Source organism: Protopterus annectens, chromosome 16.part0 (genome assembly GCF_019279795.1).
Source record: "Protopterus annectens isolate FY-2018-M chromosome 16.part0, PAN1.0, whole genome shotgun sequence".
Classification (NCBI taxonomy): Eukaryota; Metazoa; Chordata; order Ceratodontiformes; family Protopteridae; genus Protopterus; species Protopterus annectens.
The window spans coordinates 705,448,443-705,475,500 of NC_056750.1; the positions used below are offsets into that span (position 1 = coordinate 705,448,443).

The window sequence follows — 27,058 nt, forward strand, 5'->3', positions numbered from 1 at the left end:
ATGTCACAAGATGAGTTGCCAACTGGCTCACTAACAGAACCCACACTGTGAAAGTAGCGGACTCCAAATCCAACTTCAGACCAGTGACAAGCGGAGTACCACAGGGTTCAGTTCTGGGTCCTCTCCTGGTAGCCTGTACTTTAGAGAAGTTGATACCAAACACAGAAGGTATTTGACTAACGAAGTTTGCAAATGACTGCAAACTAGGAGCCATAATCAAAACTCCAAAAGATGTTGACATCCTACAAAAGGGCCTCGCTGAGACAGATTCCTGGTGTCAAAGCCATGGCCTCAAGCTCACTGCCAAAAAGTGCATTGTCATCCCTTTTGGTAAAAACTCTGTACCCATGAGCTACCACATAGGCAGTAGTCTACTTAACACCGAAAATGTGATGAGACCTTGGGGCACAGGTGGACAGTAGTCTCTCCTGTGATAATCACGTCTCCACAGTAGTCAGGAAATCCTTTTATGTGACACACCTCATCACAAAAGGTTTATCATCCAGGAAAAGAGGTCATTTTCCCCTCTACTCGTCACTCCTTAAATCCATTATAGAGTACAACGGCCCTTTTGGTAGGTACCTCACAAGACATCTACAACAACCGGAAAGGCTGCAGAAATACCTCACAAAGAGGATTACCGGCCTCAAACAGATGCCCCACGCAGACTGTCTCAAAAAACTGCAGCTTTACTCCGTCGCATATCGCCTACTCAAGATTCAATCTTTGCCTAAAAGCTATGTCAAACCCAGAGCTTTTGGACATGCTCCACTTAAAGAAATCCCAATCCCACCGAGCTACACGCTCTAGGGACCTAAACCTTGTCACCACAATCAACAGAGCATGCTGGAGGGATAGACTCCTGTCCCAGAAACTTCCCATACTCTAGAACAAACTACCTATCTATATCAAACAAAGCTCCTCATTAGCACTCTTCAAGAAAAATCTTGATGATTGGATGGGAAATAGGAAATTCACCCCAGGGATCACTTCTGTGGCTCTGCTCGACAGTGGCACAAGAAAATAATTTTTTAAGGTGGCAAAAGCCAGGTTACCTTTTGGCTGGGCTTATATAGGCCCTAGGGCCCAATAGCCTAGTACCTCCCTATGAACGCATTAAATCATCTTGATTTTTAGTAGTTCTTTGGAGTTCATATTTCCAGTGCTTGTAACTTTAAGTAACATAACTTATGTCTAACCATCATGTTTAGGATTTAGCTAGTTGTTGGACCGGCAAAGTGTCATGCAGTGTTTTGTACAACTTGTAGAATAGCTGTGATATATTCTTTTTATTTTCAGTGTCTTCATTTTTTTATACAGACACTTTACCGCTCTTGTTTCCCTACGCTGTATGTGTCTCCATCTTCGCGTTACTCTGTTGACTACTCTATATGTATTCCAAGTTGTCATAATTTAATTTCTACTTCTGATGTCTCTACCTACACATCCCAGATGTGTACTGCTACATTAATATCCATCCTTTGCATTGTTTGAAATAGCTGACATAAATACATTAGCAAACACGCACTATACTTTTCTACTTGCATTCAGTACCATCATCAAATGTATATTGCTTTGCACTTGTTTTCATTAATGTAAGTTGAAATAGTTGGCATTCTATAATATTGCCAGTTCCTAACTCATCTTCTGTAAAATTACCAAAATTGCTAGATAATTTGCAAATCTTTCGTAAGTAATATCTAATTTTCCCCTTGTGCCTCACAAACCAAGCTGCCTTATGTATTTTGTATGCATATGTGAATTATTTCACAGTTCCTAAACCTGCAAACTTGTTTTCTGAAAGGATGCTGATCAAATCACTTGCCACTCCTTTCATTGAAAGGAATACTTCACAGCAACTCAAAAATGGTACATAGTCTTGAATTTAAAATTGCATGTGGGTGGAAAGGTAGCACAGACACGGTCACTTCTCCATTTTCCATTTTGGATCTAGTTCTTACAAATATGGCACAGCTACACACCACACTGGTGGTTGCTGACTCATTGGTCCAATCTAACGACTATGCATACCTCTTAACCATCTAGATTTTTGCCTCCCATTTTTGGTCTGTGCCTCATTAATTTTGTGGTTTTCTGGAAAATCATTGGATTGAAGTCACTAAATGACGCACACAGCTGATTCTTCTCAACTTCTTAGCACAAGAAATCTGGGCAAAACTTAAAATAATTGCGGGGGGATGCAAAGCCCCAAAAAATAGGGATGGATCTCAAATGTATATCGTTATTTAGTGAGTTCTTCAATCCTCAGTGATTTGCCAGAAAACCACAAATTGTATGAGGACAGACCAAACGTATATGAGGCGAAAATCTGGAGAGATGAGCTGTATGCTGCTGCACATTTAAGTTTCAGACTTTATATTCAGAAAATGCATGTTGATACAAAACCTGTTTTAGCAAATTTCTTGTCAAGGCCCTTAAAAACACCAATTTTTTAAAATGTAAATATGACAGTCTGTTGGCGAATGAAGTAAAAAAAAAAAAAAAAAAAAAAAAAAAAGTGCCACCCAGGGCAAACCGCTCTTTACACCCCCCTCCCCCTGCTACGCCATTGTAGTGTAGCTATTTGGCTTATGAAGAGTCAGACAAAAAATGTAGTTGCAATGCTTAGGTTATCAAACAGCCTGTTAGAATTCAGGAAAATGAATACTGTTTTAAGCCTCCTTTTGTAGGTTAGGGACTTCAAGCCACCAGGTGTCTTAGTTAGGAAAGCACAGTTGTGTATTCTTTTAACATATGGGATTCCCTGCCACAGAGGCCAGAACATCTGGTCAGTCTACCAAGACTACTTGTTGCTTATTTAAAAGGTACACAGAACATCACCCAAATGCCCCTTGTAGCATAGGGCATAAAGGTGATGTTCAGGCCTACAATAAACAGAACTGATTGACCCAGTAGGAACACCAGTCCAGTGAACCCAAGAAATCTGTACATGCATCAAATACATCAAATCTAGGTGCTTAGGATTTCCCTCGGCTGACCTGGTGTGCCTTAGTTTGAACTCTACAGTTCCCTACATAACGGTGTCTACAGGACTGCAATCTGTTTCTCTCAACATTTAAACAGAGTAGGTTGCACATACACAAAGCATTTGTTAAGCTTTCACTTACAGTGCTTTGTAATTAAGCAGGTCACCATATTGGTCAGCCATAGGGCTCTTTGTTTCTACATGAGTGGTTGCCTCCTTCCCCTGTAATTGAAGTTATAGTGTAAGTGATTAAACCCGCACATAAGGCAGCTGTTTAATCTCAGCCTTACCACAGGATACGTGCCAAGGAGTGGCGTATGGCAACTGTGGTCCCACTCCACAAAGGCGGTGCCTCTATGGACCCTGGTAATTACCGCCCCATAAGCTTAACAAGTCTAGTCTGCAAAGCTATGGAGAGGATCATAATGGAGCTCATAAACAAAGATATAGGGGACTTGCAGACATTGGACCCGACCCAGTTTGGCTTCGTCAAGGGCAGATCATGCCTTTTGAACTTTGTCGACTTCTTCGAAACAGTCACCAAGGCCATTGATGAGGGAAAGGCAGTCCATGCAGCCTACCTTGACCTTGCAAAGGCTTTCGACACAATACCCCACTCGGGTATTGTAGAAAAACTTACCAGCTTAAATGTAAACCCATATGTCACAAGATGGGTTGCAAACTGGCTTAAGGACAGAACCCACAGGGTTAGAGTTGCTGGCGCTATGTCAGACTCCAAGCCGGTCACAAGTGGTGTCCCACAGGGCTCGGTCCTTGGCCCCCTATTGTTCAGCATCTACTTCTCAGAGGTACAGGCCAACATGGGAGGACTTTGGCTGACAAAGTTTGCAGACGACTGCAAACTGGGCGCCATAGTGGAAAGTGCATCGGACACGGATATCCTTCAGAAGGGACTCGCGGAAACAGCTGGTGCCAGAACCATGGCCTGAAGTTAAACGCAAAAAAAATGTATAGTCATACCCTTCGGGAAAAACAAGGGAACCCCAAGCTACCATATAGGTGGCAATCCACTAAGCACAGAAGAGGTTATCAGGGACCTGGGGACCCAGGTTGACAGTGGCCTTTCTTTTGACACTCACGTTGCTAAAGTGGTTAAAGACCTTCTACATTGCCCACCTGATCATGAAGGGATTCACATCCAGATCTAGTGAGGTCATTGTTCCCCTGTACTCTTCACTTATCAGACCAATGATAGAGTACAATGCCCCATTCGGGATGTATCTCACCCGACATGTGCAGCAATTGGAGAGACCCCAAAAGTTCCTCACCAAAAGGATAAAGGGACTTCAAAATCTGTCATATGCTGCCAGATTGAAGAAACTCCAGCTCTATTCAGTCGCATACCGTCTGCTCAGAGGTGACATGTGCCTGACATACAAGGCCATGTCCAACCCGGAATTAATGGACATGCTCCACCTCAAAAAATCCAAATCCACCAAAACCACTAGAGCAAGCGACTTAAACCTTAGCACGGATATAAATAGGACGTGCTGGAGGGATAGATTTATCACTCAGAGACACCCTATGCTGTGGAATAAAATCCCGGTCCATGTGAGGCAGAGCACCTCGCTGGCTCTGTTCAAGAGAAATCTTGACCTGTGGATGGGAGATCGTAGGTTTACCCCGGGAATCATCTCTGTGCCACTGCTGGACAGAGGCACAACAAACTAATGGGCACAGTATTTTTTCATATAAGGGGTGGCGTAAGCCACAAAACTTTGGGCTAGGCTTATAAATGCCTTAGGGCAGATAGCCTAGTATAAACCTATGAACCTATAAGTAAATTGACTCTTACATTAAGAGCTGTAATACTTACCTTATAGCTTTAGGACACCTTAGGAAACATTGTAAACTGCAATAGCCTGACATTTGAACAAGTAACCCTTGTAAAAATTCCCAAAATTGTATACTGTTGGTCTGTCTTTCCTGCTAAACATAAGTGAAATTACAGTGCTGAGTGCAAGTAACATTAAAATTAAAGTACTGAGTGCAAATAACACAGTGCTGAATGCAGATTTTAGGCCCTTACATTCAACTTATCTCTGATGTGGTGTCTTGAGTCAATCAGGGTATCCCCTGTAACCACTCCCACTGCCTTCTCTTTTCCCCCATCCCCCTCTTTCCTCAACAGTTTAAACTGCTACAATTCAGTATAGGTGCTTAGGACCCCCCCCCCCCCCCATGGTTGACCTGGTGTGACTTAGTGTAAGTTTCTTCATTGTATGCATCTTTTACTGTTTTTTTTTTTTTGTGTAACTGAATGACCTGCTGCTAAATTCTGATTCTGCACAGACTGCTCTCTTTTTTTTTTTTTTTCCAGAGGCTCTATAAGTAGCTAGTGACTTTACTGAATTTCTGTGGTAATATTTGTTTAAACTGAACTTGTACCTAGAGAAAGTGTATAATCAGAGCTCCTCCTTGCTGCATGTGTTTTTTAATGTTTAAATTGCACACACACATTGAAGAAGTGCTTTTATGACTTGAATAACTTGGGCTAGCTATACCTGAAGTGCTTTTACTGGCAATTTTCCAGTTGTACAATTGTGAATAATTGATTTAGTTTTTCTGGTATATCTTTAAAATCTGGCAAGTGTTTATTTACTGCATTGCTCTCTTGCTTAGGTTTGGTGGTGGGGGGGGGTAAAGTAGCATACTTCAGAATGAACTAAGATTTATAGCTAAGAAACCTTTCTGAATGCATTATTATATAATAACTGCCTGTTGCCTTCATGCTTACCCTAGAATCTCTGCTTTTCTCTTTTCCTAGTTGAACTCTACAGTTCCCTACAAAACGGTGTCTACAGGACTGCAATCTGTTTCTCTCAACATTTAAACAGAGTAGGTTGCACACGCACAAAACATTTGTTAAGCTTTCACTTACAGTGCTTTGTAATTAAGCAGGTCCCCATATGATCAGCCATAGGGCTCTTTGTTTCTACTTGAGTGGTTGCCTCCTTCCTGTGTAACTGAAGTAAATTGACTCTTGCATTAAGAGCTGTACGCTCGGGCTCTCTTCGCTCCCCTCCCACCCCCAGTACCTCTAAATTTATAGTACTACCACTCCCCCACTTTCTAGATCCACTCCCCCACTTTCTAGATTCTATCTGCTTTCATCTGGGATAATTCCACCTACCCCCATTCTACTACCTACATTTTAATAGCACCTATTAGCTTTCATCTGGCATTTTCCCATCCCCCTTCCAGTACCTTTACCTCACCACTCTATCTTCTGGTGTTGCGTCACCAGGTAAAACAGTTCCTTAACTCACTAGCTGAATCACAGATAATGATATAATCCTCTGTACTACCCCTCTTGTTCACACCATACCTCCTTACCTTGTATGAAAACCAGTTTCTCACGGGATTTCAGGTCCCAAAAGGCCATACTATCACCCCAGCTGTAAATCCTTCAACCATACTTACAGTACCAGATCCTATCCAACATCTTGTTCAGTATATCAACATCTCAACCCTGGGAACATTAGCTCTAGATCCAAACACTACCACAAACTAATAAACAAATTCATGAAGTTCATCGCCAAGTATAGAGTCAACCTAATACTTCATAGGTTCATACTAGGCTATCTGCCCTAGGGCATTTATAAGCCTAGCCAGAGTGTGTGTGGCTTTCACCACCCCTTAGGATGAGAATACTATACCCATTAGTTTGCTGTGCCTCTGTCCAGCAGTGATACAGAGATGATTCCCGGGGTAAACCTACGATCTCCCATCCACTCGTCAAGATTTCTCTTGAACAGAGTCAGTGAGGGGCTCTGCCTCACATGGACTGGGATTCTGTTCCATAGTGTAGGGAGTCTCTGGGTGATGAATCTGTCCCTCCAGCACGTCCTATTTATATCCGTGTTGAGGTTTAAGTCTCTTGCTCTCGTGGCTCTGGTGGATTTGGATTTTTTGAGGTGGAGCATGTCCATTAATTCCGGGTTGGACATGGCCTTGTATGTCAGGCACAGATCACCTCTGAGCAGACGGTATGCGACTGAATCGAGCTGGAGTTTCTTCAGTCGGGCATCGTATGACATATGTTTGAGCCCCTTTATCCTTTTGGTGAGGAACTTTTGGGGTCTTTCCAACTGCTGCAGGTGTCGGGTAAGGTACATTCCGAATGGGGCGTTGTACTCAATCATTGGTCTGATAAGTGAAGAGTACAACTGTACAATGACCTCTCCTGATCTGGATGTGAATCCCTTCATGATCAGGTGGGCAATGTAGAAGGTCTTCCTAACCACTTTGGCAATGTGAGTGTCAAAAGAGAGGTTACTGTCAACTTGGGTTCCCAGGTCCCTGATAACTACTTCCGTGTTTAATGGATTACCACCTATGTGGTAATTAGGGGTTACCTTGTTTTTCCCAAAGGGTATGACTATACATTTTTTGGCATTTAGCTTAAGGCCATGGCTCTGGCACCAGTTATCCATTTCTATGAGACCTTTCTGGAGGATGTCTGTGTCTGATGGGATATTCACCCCAACCCTGGCCCACTCACTTCAGATACACATACCCTCTTGTTCACACCATACCTCCTTACTTTGTATGAAAACCAGTTTCTCACGGGATTTCAGGTCCCAAAAGGCCATACTATCACCCCAGCTGTAAATCCTTCCACTTTCAACCATACTTACAGTACCAGATCCTATCCAACATCTTGTTCAGTCTGTCAACATCTCAACCCCAGGCACATTAGCTCTAGATCCAAACACTACCACAAACTAATAAACAAATTCATGAAGTTCATCACCAAATATAGAGTCAACCTAATACTTGGTGGTGATATTCACCCCAACCATGGCCCACTCACTTCAGATACACATACCCCCTCTACTTACAATCTAAGCTACAAACCTACAATTAATAGGCCAGCTAACTCTCCCTCTACTTGCAATCTAAGCTACAAACCTACAATTAATAGGCCAGCTAACTCTCTCCTAGTCTGTCATCTCAATATTAGAAGCATTAATAACAAGGTACATGAATTGCATGCACTTCTGGGTGTCCACTTCCCTGAGATTCTCTGTTTATCTGAAACCTGGTTAAAACCTAACACTAAAGACAATGAAGTGTTACCACCTGGGTACAACATACACAGGCTGGATCGTGCTTCGAGGAAGGGGGGGGGGGTAGCTGTACTCTATAAATCTGAGTTGAATGTCACCATAGATGTAATACAACCTCCTCAGATTAATAACTCTGAGATTCTTGCCACCAAATTGCAACTTAATAAAAATAAATGCATTAATATCATCTGTATGTACATTCCCCCCAGGTAACAATATATCTACATTTGAAGATATCCTGCACTGGCTGTCGTGTCACTACCCCCAATAAACCCTACTACTTGGAGACTTTAACATAGACTGGGGCACCTGTTCCTCAGAATCCCCAACCACCCATATTAACCTGCATACATTTACACAAATCCTATCCACCCCTACCAGGATAGGTAAACCCAACCAAAAAGAAAGTATACTTGACTGGGTACTCATAAAACAGTCACCCCCAACTGTACACCTCTGGTACCCTCCTTAATGGTCTAAGCGGTCACCTTCTCACATATTTAATTAAGCACAAAACCATTAATTCCCAACAACCCTTACTCAGAAAGGTTGGAAACAATGAAAACATTGACCCTGCCAAATTCCAACAAGAACTAAACTCATGTAATTGGTCTATTCTAAAACACCTCCCCTTAGAGGAATCAGTAGCGTACTTTAACAACAAATTCCTTGAGATCCTTGATTTGCATGCACCTGTTCGTGCAAAGAGAACCAAGGCAAAAACTGCACCATGGCTTTCTATAGAGTCTAAACTCAAAATTACCCTTGGAAACGAAGCATGGGCTTTATGGCGTTCTTCTAAAGACCCTCAAGATCACATTAAATACAGGCAATCCAGGAACGAAACCAAAAAATCAGTTTTACAAGACAAAAAACAATACTACTGTAATTTACAGGCAGTAAATCAAAATAACCCTCAGACGTTTTGGGCAGGTTTAAATCTACTACATCTGGACAAACTTCAACCCCAATCCCTGCTGCTACTGTTGACTAAAACCCCTGAAGAGGTTTCTGATAGTTTTAACCAATTCTTTACTGAGACAATTCAAGCCCTAGCTAGCCAACTACCTCCTAGCTCCCCTGGTCCTGAAAGTAGCACCCCTAGAAACCTACTCTCATTCAGCTTCCAACCAGTCGCCACTTCACTTATCCGTACCTTGATCAAAAAATTAAAACCCACTACACTTTCTGCTGATCAACTCCTTGCTGAGTACCTACAAAAATCAGCTGATGCTATTGCTTACCCCGTCTCAATACTAATCAATCGAACCATTGTAGAAGCTAAAATTCCCACCATCTGGAAAATATCCTATGTAATTCCACTTCACAAAGGAGGCAGCTCTACTGAATTCTTCAATTATAGGCCAATAGCTATACTCTCTCCACTTGCAAAGATTATGAAAAAATGTATTCATAGACAACTCCTGCACCACCTAATCCAAAATCGCCTTATGGCAGACACTCAGCATAGCTTCCGTCCTCATCACAGCAGTACCTCAGCCCTCCTAACCTTTACTAACACCATAAACCATAATCGCAACAATAATTATATATCCTCAGCCCTCTTTTTTTGGATCTTTCCAAGGCATTCGATATGGTTGATCACCAACTTTTAATCCACACCTTGCAAACATTCTGTCTAGATACTGGAGCCCTCCAATGGTTTCAGTCCTACCTGAATGGTCGACAGCAGGCTGTCCTCTGGCAGAACAAACTCTCTAACCTTCTACCCAACACCCTTGGAGTACCACAAGGCTCTATACTAGGGCCCTTGCTGTTCTCCATCTTCATTAACTACCTTTATACTGTCATCCCAAAAGTTAGCTGTATCCAATATGCTGATGACTCTACTCTGATTTGCTCAGCCACATCTCCAGTAGAGTTTTATGGTCAGCTACCCAGACCACCTTTAATACAATAGAAAACTGGCTTTCTGAACATAGTCTGATCCTAAATCCCCAAAAAACTAAAATGCTGTTATTTTCACCAACACGTAGGTCTGCCGCTTTCACCTTTACCATAAAATCAAATGATGGCACAATAATCTCCCCTGACCCATCTACAAAACTATTAGGTGTCATCATAGACAGTAATCTAAAATTTGACCTACATGTTAACCAAACTATCAAAACCATCGATAAAAAACTAGGGTCACTTTACAGAATAAAAGCCTTCCTAACCCCTTCAGCTAAAATTGCCATAGCTCGCTCTCACCTTCTTTCAACCCTTCTGTATGCATCCCCTCTACTCTCGAATTTTAAACAAGACTGTCCTTGACAAACTCTCAATTTGCTACAACCACATTGCCAGGTTTGCCACTGGGCTGCCTTTTAGGACACATCATTGCATTAATCTAAATCGGCTTGGGTGGCTTGAACTACCCAGCCTAATCCAGTATAACCAACTGATTATGGCCTATAAAATCCTCTCTAATCCGGACAATACTCCTGCACTTAAAAATATTATCACCCCCTATAACAATCCTAGACCGCTTCGATCCTCTAACAAACTACTAATTCAGACTAGCAAAATTAATAACACATCCGGTGATTCTCTCTTTGCAAACTCTGTAAGTAGATCCTGGAACTCTCTTCCAGCTGATATTGCCTTACTTTCCACCTTAGGTCAATTTAAAACTAGACTCAAACAACATTTGTCACTTAACTGGCTATGTCGATGTATCAAGCCTGGCTAACTCTGTCTAGAATGTGTAAAAATCTGTTAACCAGTTTACTGTGTAATTTAACTTAATCCTGACTTGTGCTCGGGATTAACTGTAACATGTGGAACTTGTTTAACTTGCTTACTTATGTAATCTCTGTAAATAGTCTGTTTGTAATATGTAATGCTGCTGGTATTATGTAATGCTGTATCTGCTTACCCTTGGAGCTTTTCTCCCCGGGCCTCCGCTGAAAATGGACATGCATCCAGTCGGACTATCCCGGTCAACAAATGTAAAATAAGTAAATAGAATAATCATCCAGGAATGCAAGAGACTAGGGGGGTGGAGAGAGGGAGTGAATACTGCAGCAGTTAAGGCAAGGACATCTACCATTAGTTGTAAGATTTTACACAACTGTACTATGTCCTTACATTCACCGGTGAGGTATCTTTACTGTATGGGAGAGTGCCAAAGCTCAAGAGGAAACTGTGGAGGGGGAAGGAGCAGAAGATGCCTCCAAAAAGCCATGAAGAATGGCACTAGCAAAACAAGCCCTAGCTCTAGGTATACCATTTAACTTGTGCTTGGTAATGATATGCACAGAAGTCCAGGTAGCTGCTTCAAGAATAGTTTGTATCTAAGCCCTTGCAGAAAGCACCAGAAGAGGCCACAGCTCTAGTAGAATGAGCCTTAATTGAATAAGTAAGGCTCTTGCCATGACAAGTTTAACAAAAAAGGAAAGTTAGAAATCCAAGAAGAGGTAGTTTGCTTGGACACAGCAAATCCCAAAGATCTAGGATGAAAAGAAACAAGTAACTGATCAGATTTTCTAATAGCCTTTGTCTTATCCAAGTAAACCCCGAGTTGCTTTTGCACGTCAAAGTATGCAGCACTCCTCCCACTGTCCTCTTGTGTAGGGGGAAAAGTAGGCAGTAATAGTCTGGTTAAGTGAAAGCTCATTAACTGCCATGGGTATAAAAGAAGGGTTAGTGTGGAAGGACACTGTCTTCATGAAGGACTGAAAAAGGACATGCCGTAAGGGCCTGCAACTCAGACACATGTCTGGCATATGTAAGTGCCAACAAAAGAACAGTCTTCCAGGAACAGTGATGCAAGGAAGCTGAGACAGCAGGCTCAAAGGGAGCCTGTGTCTGCTTATGCAAAACAGTTAGGATCCCAGGGAGGAGGAACAGGCTTTCTGGGAGGTCTAATATTACGGACGCCTTTAAGAAATTTTCACCTCAAATCAAAGAGGATGACAAAAAGGCAAATAAGAAGAGATGGTTAATAAGTGATCCTTAATAGAATAGGCTAACTCAACGTTGAGCAACTCACACAAGTAAGAGAGAACCAAAGAAACATCCACAGTAAAGTGGATCCATGTTGCGAGATCCACTTATATGATACTTATCATTTTGGATAAGTAGGATTTCCCAGTAGTAGGTTTCCTTTCCTCCTACAGTGCTTACAGCATATTCTCTGAAAACAGGATTTTGATTCCTCATAGACACCTATCACCCACAGTGTCAGTTGAAGTGTGGACAGGTGGGGATGGATGAGAGATCCCTTGTCTTGTGACTAGATTCACCTTGTGAGGTTAACTTGTGGGGATTGCCCTTGGCTAGATGCAGAAGTAGGGGAACTAGTGCTGTAGTGGCCAAAAGGGAGGGATTTTGAACAGGAATTTTGTAATGAGAGGCGAGTGAGAGAATGCTTAAAGAAACATCCCCTTCTAAGAAAATGACAGGGAGTCCAACTTCCATACCAGAGGACTTGGGACTCTGGCACAAAATAGAGGAAGTTGTCTGTTCAGGGGGAGGCAAAAAGCTCTGCTTGAGTAGTACCCACTGGTGGGTTATGTCCAGAAACATGTCCCTGTGAAGCATCCATTCGTGGGACTGAGTTACAGAACTGCTCAGAGGTGTCTGTCGCAATGTTTTGACCAGAAGGGATATAAACTGCCTGAAGTCACTTGATACTTGACAGCAATTTCCCATACCAGAAGAGCCAAACAGCATAAGATCTCATTACTTCCTGTTTGAGTTGATATACCCACATCACTGTGGTATTGTTTGTGAAAACCTTGAAAGGTCGTGGAGAGAAAAGACTATGAAGGTCTTGAAGAGCCAGCAGGTGTCTCATCTCTTTGACATTGATGTGCTCCTTCTGCTTGCGAGGTGTACATTCAGAGGGCCAAGTGCTGCCACCCATCCCATGTCTGAAGTGTCTGTGAACAATTCTGAGAAGGAAGAGGGGGATGAAAAGGAATCCCTGGATTCAGAGAGTTGCCGAATTTACCAGTGAATTTGTCTGAGACAAGGAAGAAGAGGCACCACAAAGTCGAGGATGTGCATGTTGGAACCACACTGACTTCAGAAACCACTGAAACCTTCTCATGTGAAGTTTGGCCAGAAGGAGCATCTTGAATGGTGGATGCCGTGAAACCTAGAGCTTTCAGAAACTCCTTGCAGGTAATGGAAGTCAGTGGAAGAAGAGTGTGAAAGAAAGAAATGAGAGTTGAGGCCTTTGGAGGGGCAGGGATGCAGGCATTAGCATTGTTTGAGTCTTGCATCCCAGAAAAACATTCTGAGAAGGAGTTGGAGAAGACACTTTGAAATTTTATAGTGAACTCCAGGCTCTGAAGAAGGGAAATGGCAAAATGAAGATTTTGCAAAAGATTTTCTGGAGAGGACTCCTGAATCAACAGGTCATATGAGTAAAGAAATACTAGGATCCATCAATGCCTGCAAAAAGCAAGGTATTTGGTGAACACCCGTGGGGCAGTAGAAAGGCCAGGGCAAAGCAGAGAACTGAAAATGACAGAAAGCAACAGATAAATGCAAAAACTTACTGAAAAGAGGATGAATCGGAATATGGAGAGAAGCATCCTTGAGATCCAGAGGCACCATATAGGTCTGAGGGAGCAAGAGAGGAAACAGAACCCGAAGGGACAACATCCAAAAGGAGGGCACTTTTAAAAAAGGATTTTAGACGAGAGAGGTCTGTAATAGATCTCTAAATATCCTCTTTCCTGGGCACTAGAAACAGTCTGGAGTAGAATCCTTTCCCGCTTTTGGACATGGGCACCTCTTAAATAGTACCCTGAGACTAGAGATTTGGAAGAACCTCGGGGGTGTGGGGGTTGTTCCTGAGGGGGCTGACTAATGCCCATAAAAGGAGGATGGGATTTCCGCGCCATGAAGTACCTCTGACAAATGATTGATAGAAGCCAAGAATTCTGAGTGATCTGAAACCAAACAGGAAGAGAAAGGTGAATGTGGCTGGGAAGAGACGAGTAGTCGCACAGAACCTGGTGTTTCTGGAAAGGAGGGCTTCGGAGTCCTTGAAAACTGAGTAGCCTTAGCAGGAGGAGTATGTTTGCTACTCTTTCCACCTTTTAGAAGAAGGGTGGAATTGCCTACAAACAAAGGCTTATTGGGCTAATTTCTCTGAAATTTAGGCACAGGAGAAACAAATGCTTCTTAAGCTCCTGTAAGGCATTACCCTTCTCCTGAAGGGACTTAAAACCAACAGCAGCTTCCTCAAAAAAAGTTTAGAATTCAGAGGAGCATCCGTCAACTTAGCTTTAATATAATCCGGTAGAGGTTGAAACCTAAGCCAAGAATACACTTTCATAACTGAACTAAAGACAGCAGCCCTGGAAGAGGCATCTGCTGCATCATAACTACATTGGATAGAATGTCTAACAACTTGAGAGGAAGTCCCTAACAAGAAAAGCTAAGTTTTACCCTTGGAGTCTGTAAAATCAGAAATAAGTTGACAGGCCTGAGAGAGAAGAGCCAACACAAACTTAGACTAGTCTGATTAATGGCCCTAAAAACTAGGGTAGCAGAAGTGTAAACCTTACCAAAAATTTCCACAGTTTTGCTATCTGGTACATTAGAGGCATTGGAAGAAGCATCCAGAAAAGCAGCCAAAATAAGAGGAATAGCTGCAGGTTTAGGCGATTTTCTAACTGCCACAACTTTTACTTTTTATGGATATAGGAGACCTGATCACAATCCTGCTTCAAAAAATCCATCATCCTAGAAAGTGTCCCCAAAGGAAATGTCCTGAAAAGGAACATCTAGATTTGTGCATTTCCTCCTTGTCAAAGTCCAAAGGAGAAAGAATAAGTCAGGGATTCATTATCAGAATCGAACTCGTCCTCAAAAGAGCTCTCTTCTCTAGGCTTTTTAGGGGTAGTAGAGGACCAAGGAGGAGCAGGAACCAAAACCCATTGAGGAGGTCTTAAGGACATTAAAGCAGTTTTATATGCCTTGAGTAAAGGCCTGCCGTTCACTTTGTGGATCCCTAGGTGCAGAAGAAACATGTTTAAACTTTTTCTTTTTTAAGGGAACATCCCATGCAAAAACCTGAGAAGGCACAGACTTGGGACAGCAGTCGAACCATTATACGAACTTCTTCCCCAACCAAAGACTGAGAAACTCCCCTAAGTCCCTCTTTAAAAAAAAAAAAAAAAATCAGCCATGGTTCCCCCTGAACATCAGAGATGGACACCTGCAAAACTTCTCCAGACAAGCTGCCAGCTGGACCCTCACCAGCCTCTGCCAAGGTCGTGGTAGAGTAATCTGACAACACAGCTGAATAAGCCTCTGGGTTTGTAATGATCTTGGGAGAAACACCTGGCAGAGGCTGGACAGCAGGCGATTCCAGTCATACCTTTTTCACTTTCTTTTCTGACTGCTGACCCTCGGGCTGGGGATTCCTTTCATTGTATTTTTAGCAAGAAGCTTAAGACACTGGCTTTCACAATACAAGGAAAGGGAAGAAAGTCTACTGAGAAGGGTTTTCGGAACAAACGCATGATAAATAGAACAAGACATATGGTCATGCAAGGCTCCTAGGCAAAAAGACACTTGGGGGTTATAAAGAATCCATCTTCCACACTGGTGTTTACCTTTACTGGATGACATCCTCAAGGAAAGCTAAAAAAAAAAACGAAAAAAACAAAAACCCAAACAGGGCACTTATCTGCAACTGCAGAGTAGTCATCAAGCAGGCATAGATAGTCCCTGGAAAAGAAAAATGCGTTCAACTGGCAGAAACAAATGCAAGAAAACTGACTGAAAAGATATGTTTGGAACTGGCGGCAAAGAAGTTATGTTTATGGTAGGTGTGAAACGTCACCGTTATGCCCTATGCTACACAAGGAGTGTTTGGGTGATGTTCAGCATACATTTTTAAATAAGTAACAAGTAGTCTTTGGTAGACTGGCTGGACATTCGGGCTTAAATGGCAGGGAATCCCATAAGGTAAAGAATACTGCAGCAGTAAACGTAAGGACATCCTCTAGGCCTTTTCCTGTTCCTTAATATTTCTAGAAAGGTTAATCTCAAAGAGGGCATTGTACTCCTTAAATGGCCTAATTAGCTCTGCATAAAGAGGGATTACAAGTACTTCTGACCTGGATGGTATGCCTTTAGATGTTGGTGGTACTTAATAGAAGAATTTTCTAAATACTACAGGATGGTTTGAGAGGGGATTATTGACCCGTGTTCTGAGATGCCTGACTGCATTATAATTTTGGAGTGTGGTAATGGGTATGTTGTACATGGAGGAGAAAGAGGAGTTTACTTTAATGTGGTAATGCTTCACTTTTTTGCATTTAATTTTAGCCATTTTATGGGGGTTAGTTCCTTTTGTTAATGAGTATGCACATTTGGTTAACCAAAGATCTCCATTCCCAGTCAAAAGAGCTGAGAAGTAGTTGTCACAAAGGAGTCCCAGTCCTGAACCATGGGACTTGCCACTAGTTACCATCATAATTTTTGAGGTAGAACCTTCGACCTTTAAATGGGCGAGTTGTATCTTTCAGCCATTTGGCTGTCCACTTCATCTCGTATGGATTTACTTTTCACTTGCCTTATTTAGGATGCTACCATGGGCTGTAGTTGAAAAAAAATGTAAAATTGAACTACATTGTTTGTAAGCAAGCTTGGTCACCAAAAAAAAAAGTGTGTTCTGAGAGATGACCTGTTACAACTATGCGCATTGCATGTCTAGATAAAATGCTTGGCCATATCAAGAGTGAACAAAATGCTTACTATGTACAGCCTGTGTGACTTAACTTTTTTTTTTTTTTTTTTTTTAATTAAATTGGGTAGGTAGGATAGTTGAGGTTTTAAAATTATGCTCATTTTCAAAAAAACATACAGTGACATAAGCATTTGGTAAGAAGCTTTACTGTATAGAATAGTTTTGGCAGTTATTGAGAACAGAAATTAAAAATGAATAGGGTAGACTACAGATTCGTTTACCGTCTACTTTTGATGTGGTGGTATTGGGTTCTCTTGGCTCCCTTGAGACCCTTGACGTTGTCTTCCTCTGAGTCCGTTCTGGTTCCCTCTTTCTAGTCTGGAGTCTGCCATCCTACCCCCTCAGGGACAGCCTGTCGCCACTGTGCCCAGGGAGTCCCCCCCCCCCCCAGGAACTGCTAGAAGTTTCCGAGGCCTCCCCAGAGAACCCCCCTGAGGAGCTCCCACATGTGCAAAAGGAGGCACGTGGACTCCCCATTGGAGTCCCTCACAGAAGACACCAACTTGGAGGGGGAGCATTCCCTTTGGTCACCTTTCAGAAGATGTCTCCTCCTGAGACGACATGAAACTCTTGTGCCAGAGTTGAGGGGCTGGTCTGCTCCAAAACCCAATCTGGATGAGTTGGTGTTCTTGGAGGCGTTTGGCACAGGGCCCTCTACCTCCTGGGTGTCCCTTCCCGCTGATCCTCTCATGGACTTACTTTCATCTAGGGCATGCAAGGAACTGGACACTGGAGTCTGTTCCCAAGCACCCTGACAAAATTGTGCCCCTGTTCCCAAGCACCCTGACAAAATTGTGCCCCATCAGACAGGCAACACTGGTCTAAGGGATACCCGGTAGATGCCATGGTGGTTGTGGTGGCCACCAAGAAAGAGCTCTACTGTCCATCTGCCAGGCCATGGATCATTTTGGGAAGCAGGCTTATGCTTCAGCCACGTTTGCCTTGCATGCACTGAATTACATGGCCTACGTCATCAGACTGCAGTGGGACCTGGTTAAAGAGGTTGAGTCTGCCCTGGGGTCCATGTCGGCAGAAGAGTTGGTTTTCACCTCCCATATGGCCACCATAACTTCGATATCCAGCACTTCCATGAGGCTACTGTGTCACACTACTGAAGGTGCTTCTATGGCTGCCGGAACAGGAGTTTCCATCAGGCGTTAACGCTTGGCTCCGACTTTGTGCATTCTCTGATCCTTTCAAGGTGTCGTTGAATAGCCCCCTATGACTTTTCCTATCTCTTTGGCAAGACCGTTTGCAACACCCTAGACCAGAATGAGAAAGACTGGAAGAACTTTGTCTGCAGTCGGGATTTGCTTCTCAACCCCGCAATGATCCTTTTCCTGGAATCAGTGTGGGGTGAAGATGTGGTTCCGAACTGTCAGGGCCTTTCCCACGATGCTTAGGACTCGCCTTTCCCGCAGAGGGGGATACGATAGATGCCGTCCTTGTGGCGGGTGGGGGGTCTGAAGAACAAAGGCCCTTGGTATTCTTTCCCGAACAGACCTTTGCAGCAGCCCTGAAGGGTTGCTTGACTGCTTTCTTCTGGAGGCAGTCGGGGGGGGGGGGGATATGTGTCTCTGCAGCCAACACCCTGGGAGTCTATCACAGACTATTGTTGATTGCTGCAGATTATATGCAGAGGGTACTCGGTCCCCTGCCTTCAACCTCCACTTTCTCCCAAACACCTCCCGGACGTCCCACCCGCACAACGGGAGGCGGCAGCAGTGGAAATTTCCAAGCTGCTTGAAAAGCAAGTCATATACCCCCCCCCCCGATCAGTCCTAATCAGGCATCTATTCCAGAAACAAAAAGCTGACCAGACTTGCGAAAGATTTTATTCTATGCAAATATAAGCACATTTGCCCAAGAATATCAAGCAAATGCAATTTATACTCCCCTTGATTCTGGAAGTTCAGAAAGAAAACAAGGAGATTGATTATCTGACTAGACTCTGATGCCTGCAAAGGCCTGTTCATTTTGTTTTGGTGCTGCATAAAATGGGGGACTTAGACACAACCTGGGTGATTAACCTTAAAGCTGTCAGTTGCCAAGACAAAATTCTAGATGGTCACACTCCAATCTATTTTATCCTTTCTGCAGATAAAACTACTGGATGTGCTCGGTGGACCTCCAAGATGTGTACCATCACATCAAGATGGACAGGCGCTCTCTGCGGTTCCTCTGCTTCCAGCTGGGAGCCAGTCATCCGTTCAGAGTGCTTCTCTTTGGTCTCATCACTGCCCCCATGGTGTTCACCAAAGTCATGGCAATGGTGGTGGCTCACCTGTGGCTACATGGGTTTCAGGTCTTCCCCTACTTGGATAATTGGCTCCTTTCTGCGCTCTCCAGGCATAGACTCCGTCAAGCCAGAGATCATCTCCTCAAGACCACCCACCAGCTAGGCATAACCATAAATCTCAAAAACTCCAAATTGGATCCAGTACAAGTTTTCGACTTCATAGGGGCGTGCTTGGATACCATTCAAAGCAAGGTTTCTACTTTCAGATAGACATCAGTCCCTCCAACATCGTTTTTTACGTTATTTAAGCCCAGAGTCCCTCTGCAGAGTCAGTTCTTCGGGCACTGGGGTCCATGGTGGCCATGATCATCCCGATTCCTATGGCTCGTTTTTCATATCTAGGATCTTCCGATGGATCCTGGCGGTTCAGTGGTCTTTGCTGGACCTGTCCTTATCGCATCCTGTCTTATCCCGGGCTTGCATTCGCTTCTCTGGTGGCTTCAATCCCCAGATCTTTTTCTGTCATCCATTCATCCTTCCCTCCCCTGTGATCACGATGAACGCAGACTCCTCCCTGTCGGGGGGGCATTGCATGGGAAGGACAGTCCAAGAAATGTGGTCTTCCTGGAGATGAGGGCAGTGCTGTTGGCATTGCAAGCTCTTCATGCCTATCTTCCCCAAGGGACGTTTGCCATACAGACAGTATATCTGTAGTCCGGTACATCAACAAATGAGGGGGATCAGGTCTTACTCCCTTTGTTACAAAGCCACGAGATTGTGGGAGTGGGCAATCTCCGGCCGGTTTCTGGTGGCAACGCACATTCTGAGATCCAACATTCTGGTGGACAGGCTCAGCAGATCTATTCTGATGCCTTAAGAGTGGTATCTGAATCCTTCAGTAGCAGAACAGATTTTTCTAAAGTGGGGTCAGCCTTGTTGCGATCTCTTCGCCTTTCCTTCCAACTCGAAGTGCAGCTAGTATTTCACTCTAAACTCTGTGCCGGGGGAGTCCCCCAGAATCTCTAGTTCATGCTTGGCCCCCTCCGGTCTACTGTACGCGTATCTTCCACTCCCTGTAATCTGGAAATTCATTCAGAAAGCTAGATGGCTGGGAAGCTTAGTGATCCCCATTGCCCCCTTCTGGCCTTGACGAGTTTTGTTCCCCTCTCTGTGGTCTTATGTGGTGTGTCCTCCATGGATATTAGGTCTAGTTCCATATCTGGTCAATCATCTGAGGCCTCAGAGATCCCGCACCCATATTTAGTCAGTCTGAAGCTCACTGCTTGGCTGCTCCAGTTCATGATAGGACTCCCAGGCTGTCTTTGCCTGTTGAGAAGATTTTGGTAGGGGTTCACAAGTCTTCCACAAGGAAGACTTATTCCAGTAAGTGGAAATGTTTGTCTATATGGGCTACTTAGCATGATCTGGACCCCTTTTACTGCTCCAGTGCCTGCCATTTTGAAGTTTTTGGTGGATATCTTTAATCATGGCACTAGTTTTTCTGTGGTAAAGGTATAATTGGCGGATATCTCCAATTTTCACAAAGGAGAGAATTCAGCTTCCTTGACATCTTCCAAGCTTTGTAAAGCCTTTTTGAAAGGTACCTTTTTACTCAGGCCTCCAGTCAAAGACCTAACGCCCACTTGGGATCTTACCCTGGTGCTACAAGCTTTGGTGTCCCCCTCTTTTGAACCGCAGCTACAATGGACTTGCAGTTCCTGTCTTTGGAGATGGTCTTTCTGGTCACCATTTCTTCGGCCAAGAGAGTATTGGAGGTACAGGCCTGGTCTGTCAAGCCCCCTTAATATGGTGTTTTGAGGCAGGATTTCCTTGAGGACAAAACCCTTCCTTCATTCCTTCCGAAAATGGCATCAGAGTCTAGTTGGATGATCAATCTCCTTGTTTTCTTTCTGAACTTCCAGAATCAAGGGGAGTATAAATTGCATTTGCTTGATATTCTTGGCCAATGTGCTTATATTTGCATAGAATAAAATCTTTCGCAAGTCTGGTCAGCTTTTTGTTTCCTTTCCTAATCCTTTCTTAGGGAAACCTGTTTCAAAAGTAACTCCTTTCCAGAGGCAGGGCATCTTTTGGCTCAGCCATGTTCAGGAACATCCTTCTATGAGGACCTCCCCGGACTACTTTGTAGCTGGGGACTCTGTTTCATGGGTTGAAGATGAAAAGGAAACGACTTCAGATAGTTATGTAGTCCCCATAACGTTCCATCTGCGTTGCTTTTCATTTGTCTTCAACCGTTCTTTCCTTCTTCCCCTGCCACATGTGGGCTGTGTAGTGGACCAGATGGCAGAGACATAGCCCCTATTTTGGTGGGCCTTTGTTTTCCTTATTGTGTTAAGGGGTATTAATGCCACAGTGTTGGGCATATGGTTAGGTAGAGTTTGCTCCAAGCTATACCTTCCCCCATCTGAGGGGAGGAGAGAGACTGGTATTGTGGGTAGGGGAGGAGTCTGGATCCGATGCTAGAAAATGTGTCCAAGTTGGATCCGTACCAGATCTATATTCCACAGGTTGAAGACAAATGAAAGGTAGCAACTCTGATGGAACGTTGTGGTGAGCACACAACTTTTTTTCAATGAGCTGGAATTTCTCATCTGTGACCTCATGATTTTTACTGTTTAGTTTGAACTCTTATGTACCTGTAAGCTTGACACAGTTTTTACATGCCTTTCCTTATTTACTTTAAAGTCTGCCTTCAGAGGTAGTATTTTAATTATCATCAGAGTGGCAGGTATATTTATGGTGTGAGCCAGGTTTACGATGTAGATGTAATATTTGTTGTATTGTCTAGCACACTTCAGGTGAATCACACTTTACTTGCACATTAAACAGGGTTATTTGTGCAGTATTTTTTCAGAACTTCTTGGTATATTGAGTTATGAAGTTACCTAATTTTTGGTATTAGGCATGGCATAAAATCCCAATTTTACTGAGCCAGATTAAAAGAGAGGGTATATTAGTGTCTTGAATTTTGTAATTTGTGGCCTAACCGTGTTGATGCAGCTGCTTTGGAAGTTTTCTTGTGAAATGTGCATTCTTTCTTCTGTTGAAGTTCACAACTGGGCAGTGGTTTTTTACTTAACCTTTCATGTGTTTGGTCTAATAAGACCTATAATCTTCAAATGTTATACTAATTGAGATTATTTTACTTATGACATTTTAAATGTCTGCTAAATTTAGTCTTGCACGTTGTAATTAGAGGTTATTAGTAACAGCCAATCTGATGTGCAGCATGAAAAGAGTAACCACCCCCTCTGTTCCTCTTCAGATTTTTGCTAATTATGTTTTCGTTTTGTCTGAAGTTAGGAAATGGAAACTATGATGCCAGTGTGTCATGATTTTTGTAAGACTGAATGTGTGAGAGAATTTGATGTATAAATATCTGTGTGCAAATGCATTTTTGATGTGCGGAAGTTGTGTTTTGTGTTCTGCAGCTCAGTTACATTTTTTCAGGGTAGTGAAAACTTTGGAGTCTGAATTATAATGTACATGGAGGGGCAGTAAAGGAAGTGTGCGGTACCATTATGTGCACATGCTGTGGGCTGCAATAAGAAGCTAACCCAAGACATTAAAGTGAAAATTTTAGTGGATATGGATGATGACCAGAGGAGTAACTTCACACCAGTGTCTAATTCGTAGAGCTGAGAAAAATTAATTAATGCAGCAATGAGGGGGGTTGGCCCTCTCACTCTCTTATCCCTTAATAGTATCTGAATGGAGAGATGTTGAAGGTAAAGAAAAGGAGAGTAGCATTGCTGGAACTGAATTTGTCCCAGTCTTGAGTAACTTCAAGCTGTGGACTGTGTTTTCACAAATCTCACCAAGACTACATACAGATTAAAAAAAAAGAATATTTTATACAACGTGTATGTTGGGGAGGGGTAGGGTAAAAAAAATTTACAGCTAGATGCACATGTTCTGGATAAAAAGTGCCCAATCCTGGTGTAAGCACTACCATTTTTTTTCAGTACTTGCAGCAGTGTAGAATCCTCAAGATACTGAAACATGCCTACAGTGGGGTTAGGCTGGGCTCAGGGGGAATGATGGCCCTTTATTGTAGAAGGTAGCAGTAGTCCACAGACTAACATGCCAGAAAGACAACATGATGCAAGAACTCCAGAATGTTCATAAGTTTTGTTTTTTTTAACTCCGTCTCCATTTCCTGACATTTTAACACCTGAAATTCTAAGTGCTTTATTTGTAATTTTAGCCTGTTTTTTAGAACATGGCTACTAGTGGGGCTTGGTGTATCTACTTGATCTTGTTCTCCCTCAACCCTTTATCTTTCCCATAATACTTTGTATGACTCATGCCAGACATAAGGAAGTAACTTTGAATTCCCATGCGATTGACATACAATTGGGATTTGGGAGGGTCACTGTTATTTTCTTTACCTTCTGTAAAAGGGCTGCTGCTTTTTGTCTTGAATCACCCTCATTTATGTTTTGACTCTGACCTTGTTTTACACTATACTTAACCTATCCAGCTGCAGCCAGAAAAGTTACCAAGTTGCAAGATCTTTTTATTGTTTTACTGTGTTGGTATAATAAAACGTTTTTAGCTCAAAAGATTGTTGGTGGCCTTCAGAGGTGCTCATTTGTGGAGTTTTATAGGTGTACGTTTGATTTGAGCACTTTATATCTCACTTTTTGGTGGTTTTGGTAATTTGATTTGCTTCAAATGGAGGTCCCTGACCATCTGCAGTTCCTGCTGTTCTAGCTTTCCTGGATGCCTTTGCATCATCTTCTAAACACCCCTGACTACCAGGCTGCTGCTCTCATGAGACCTGATAAATTGTATAAAGTCCCTGATTGACTGTAAGTTTCTCTCTAAATGCCCCTTGGCTGACCCAGCTGTGGTCTCCACTGTCTCTGATAAATCTTCTCACTTGTCTCCTTCTGCTAAGCTCCTTCTCCCTGATGAGGAAAACAAGATTCTTGAAAGACTGGGTAAGAAGGTATACACTTCGTCCACCATAGCTATTCGAGCTATTAATTACCAGAGACACATGTCCAGATATTCTTTGCCATTGCTTTCTCAAGCATCTCAGGCCTTGGCCTAGTTACCAGACCCAGAGGTTAAAACCCCAGGTTCTCTTTCTTCTGTCTGCATCTTCTCAGGTAGCTAGACATTCAAGTGCAGCTGTGTTGCTGTGGAGGCATCTTCCAGAATGGCTTCAGTATCTGTTCTTAAGAGGGCAGTCTTGGTTGAGTCTTCAGTCTTTACCTGGTGACATAAAAGCCAAGTAACTTGATGCTCCTCTAGCTAAGTTTGCCCTTTTTGGTTCAGCTGCTGCAGAACTTTGTAAGTCTCTGTAGGAAAAAGGTAAATAACTCCAAGATTTAAAACACTTGCTTGTCTCACCAGTTCCCAAATTCCATAGGGACTTTCCAGCAAAGATGTCCTTTGTCAGGAGACCTGCTCGATCTTCCTCTGCTTCTACTTCTAGGTCTGAAGCTTTTCTAGGAAACCTCCATCAAAGTTTGCTGCTCCTGTTCCTCAATCTCAGCAGCCCTTTCAGGCCAGATCCAGCTCTCTTTGACGACCACTCCCTTCTTCCAAGTCCTACACCTCTCTCTTCACTTTTCTCTCTCCTTTACAGCCTGGGTGGAGATCACTCGGGACTCCTGGGTCCTTTCTATCATTCAAGAAGGGTACTTTGACTGGGAAGACTCTTCTTCCTTTCTCAACTCCTTTACTGTCAACTTCATGTATTCCTCAGCTATTGGCTTCTTTCTCAAGGGACCTTTCAGACTGTACCTCTAGAACAGAGGAAAGGGTTTTACTCCAGAAGGTTTCTAGTTCAGAGAATGGATGGTCCTGGAGACCAGTTTTAGATCATTCCCACTTAAACACTTTCCTGGGAGAGCCTTCTTTTCAGATGTTCTGGCTGCACACTCTTTCCCCTGATCTCTCTTCAGTCCTTCATGGGTTTTCTGGATCTCAAAGATGCTTACCTGCATATTCCATTCACCCTCTGTACAGGAAATTCTTAAGTCTCTCTGTGGATTCTTTGCCCTTTGTTTTCTGCCTTGCCTTATGGTCTTTCCACTGCCTTTCTGAGGTCCAAGGGGTTCAAGTTTACAAATATTTAGATCCTCTTTTTCTGGCCAATAATTCAGTAATGTGAAAAATACTGCAACATTGACTAGAAGGACATGGCGTAGTTGTGTAAAATCTTAGCATAACCATAGATGTCCTTCTCTTCTGTGTTGCAGTATTCTCTCTCCTGCCTTCCCCCTACAACTTGGTACTTCCTAGGATGACTCGTTTGCCTTACGATTGTTATTCCTCATGGGGCGAACTTGTTTTGAGAATGGTACGTGCTGATGTCCCTTTTATGCCTGATGTCAGAGCCTACATGTGACGTCCCATATGTTGGCGTGCCTGCAAGCCTTTGTGTATAGGCTGGATGTTTGGTCTGTGGGTGGAATGCAACAGGTATGCAAGGGAAGGTTTGTGGTCTGCACTGTTGTGGCAGGACAGGTAGCTTACATCCTTCTAAGTTGGGAGTTGCTGATTGAAGGCTTAGTGTATGTTATTCTAAAGTGCGTTAGTTCTGGTTTAAGCACTTGGGCTTTGTGCCAGTTATTTTACATTAAGAAGGTGTGGTCTGCACCCTTGTGGAAGGAGAGGGTAGATTCTGCCCTTCTGAGCTGGCTGTTTCTGGTTAAAGGCTTATTGTGCCTGCTTATTTGAATTGTTTCTTTCTGAAATTGATATGCCTTGTTTGCTGTAGCATAGACTGAATTCAGACCTGCTGAATCTAGCTTTGGTTCTATAACTTGAGCACTAATCCAGACCATCTTTTTGGAGAAGGTTCCCCTGCATCCTGGTGGCAGGTGTGTGCCGTTAGAACTTGTCTGAAGACTGCTGGAACAGGGCTCAGTTTTTAGCTTTTTATTGGTCAATATGTTTAAACCAGTTTGCTCATTTGCTACGGTTATATAATAAAAAAAAATGTATGCATCGACGCTTAGCTAGGGTTAAACTATTCCCAGACCCATAGAGTCTGCTCTTTAAATGTTCCCTTAAAACTAGCCAGTTTTTTAGTTTTAGCACTCAAATCTGTTTCTTTGAGCTCAGCACTTGTTCAGAACTCGTGAGCACCAAATAAGCTATAAATTACTACAGCACTCAACTTTCCTCACTTGTCTAGGGGAAAACCGTTTTTAGTACTTAATAAATAAGCACCTATCCAGGCATGTCTAAGGGTCAGCTCCTGGTGTTTTCTCCTGTCTACCTGATGAATCTGGGTATTCTTGGGGCAATGCAGCAGTTGCCTCATGTACACAGACAACCCTCTCCTCTTACCACCCAACACTACAACCTGTGAGAGACGCATTTGTATAGCCAAACTGGAAGCAAAGCTCTCTTCACCCAAGACTGGACTAGACAGTCAATAGGAGAAAGTCAACACTTGCACCACACTCATCATATAGTCCATCAAAACACACACAAACACAAAACGCACACCTACATTCATGGAGGCTCTCAATAAAAATCTGCTCAAGCAACAGAGACCTCCAAAGCAGAAACGCAAGCAACCTCCACCCCCCCCCAACACAACCCAAATGACACACCGCCCACAAACTCAGTGTGCCACTCTACCACAACCCATAAGGCATAACAAAGTACCCAACACACTCTAGTCATAGGTGACTCTATAGTCAGGCACACTGATGTTCCACTCACCAGGCTAAAAAAGGAGAAAGCTACTGTCAGCTGCCTGTCGGGTGCCAGGATCCACCACAACGCACGCACTCAGGTCACTCCACAACAAGTACAAATGACTCATTGTCCATGTTTGTGTGAATGGCCTGAGACGTACCTCCCTGGACTTCATAGGTAGGTACCAGGCTATCAGCCCTGGGACCTATACAAGCCCAGCAAAAAGGTACCCTGGCCTTTGCCACCCAAGAAAATTATTTTCCTGTGCCGCTGTCGAGCAGAGCCACAGAGGTGATCCCTGGGGTGAATTTCCTATTTCCTATCCAATA

The 27,058-nt window shown here is 43.2% G+C and overlaps 1 protein-coding gene across 1 annotated transcript in view; it reads left to right on the top strand.

Annotated features, from left to right (window-relative positions):
* LOC122791002 (torsin-1A-like) overlaps window positions 1-27,058 on the top strand; it is a gene marked incomplete at its 3' end in the record, with an annotated part of 566,886 nt that overhangs the window by 6,182 nt on the left and 533,646 nt on the right.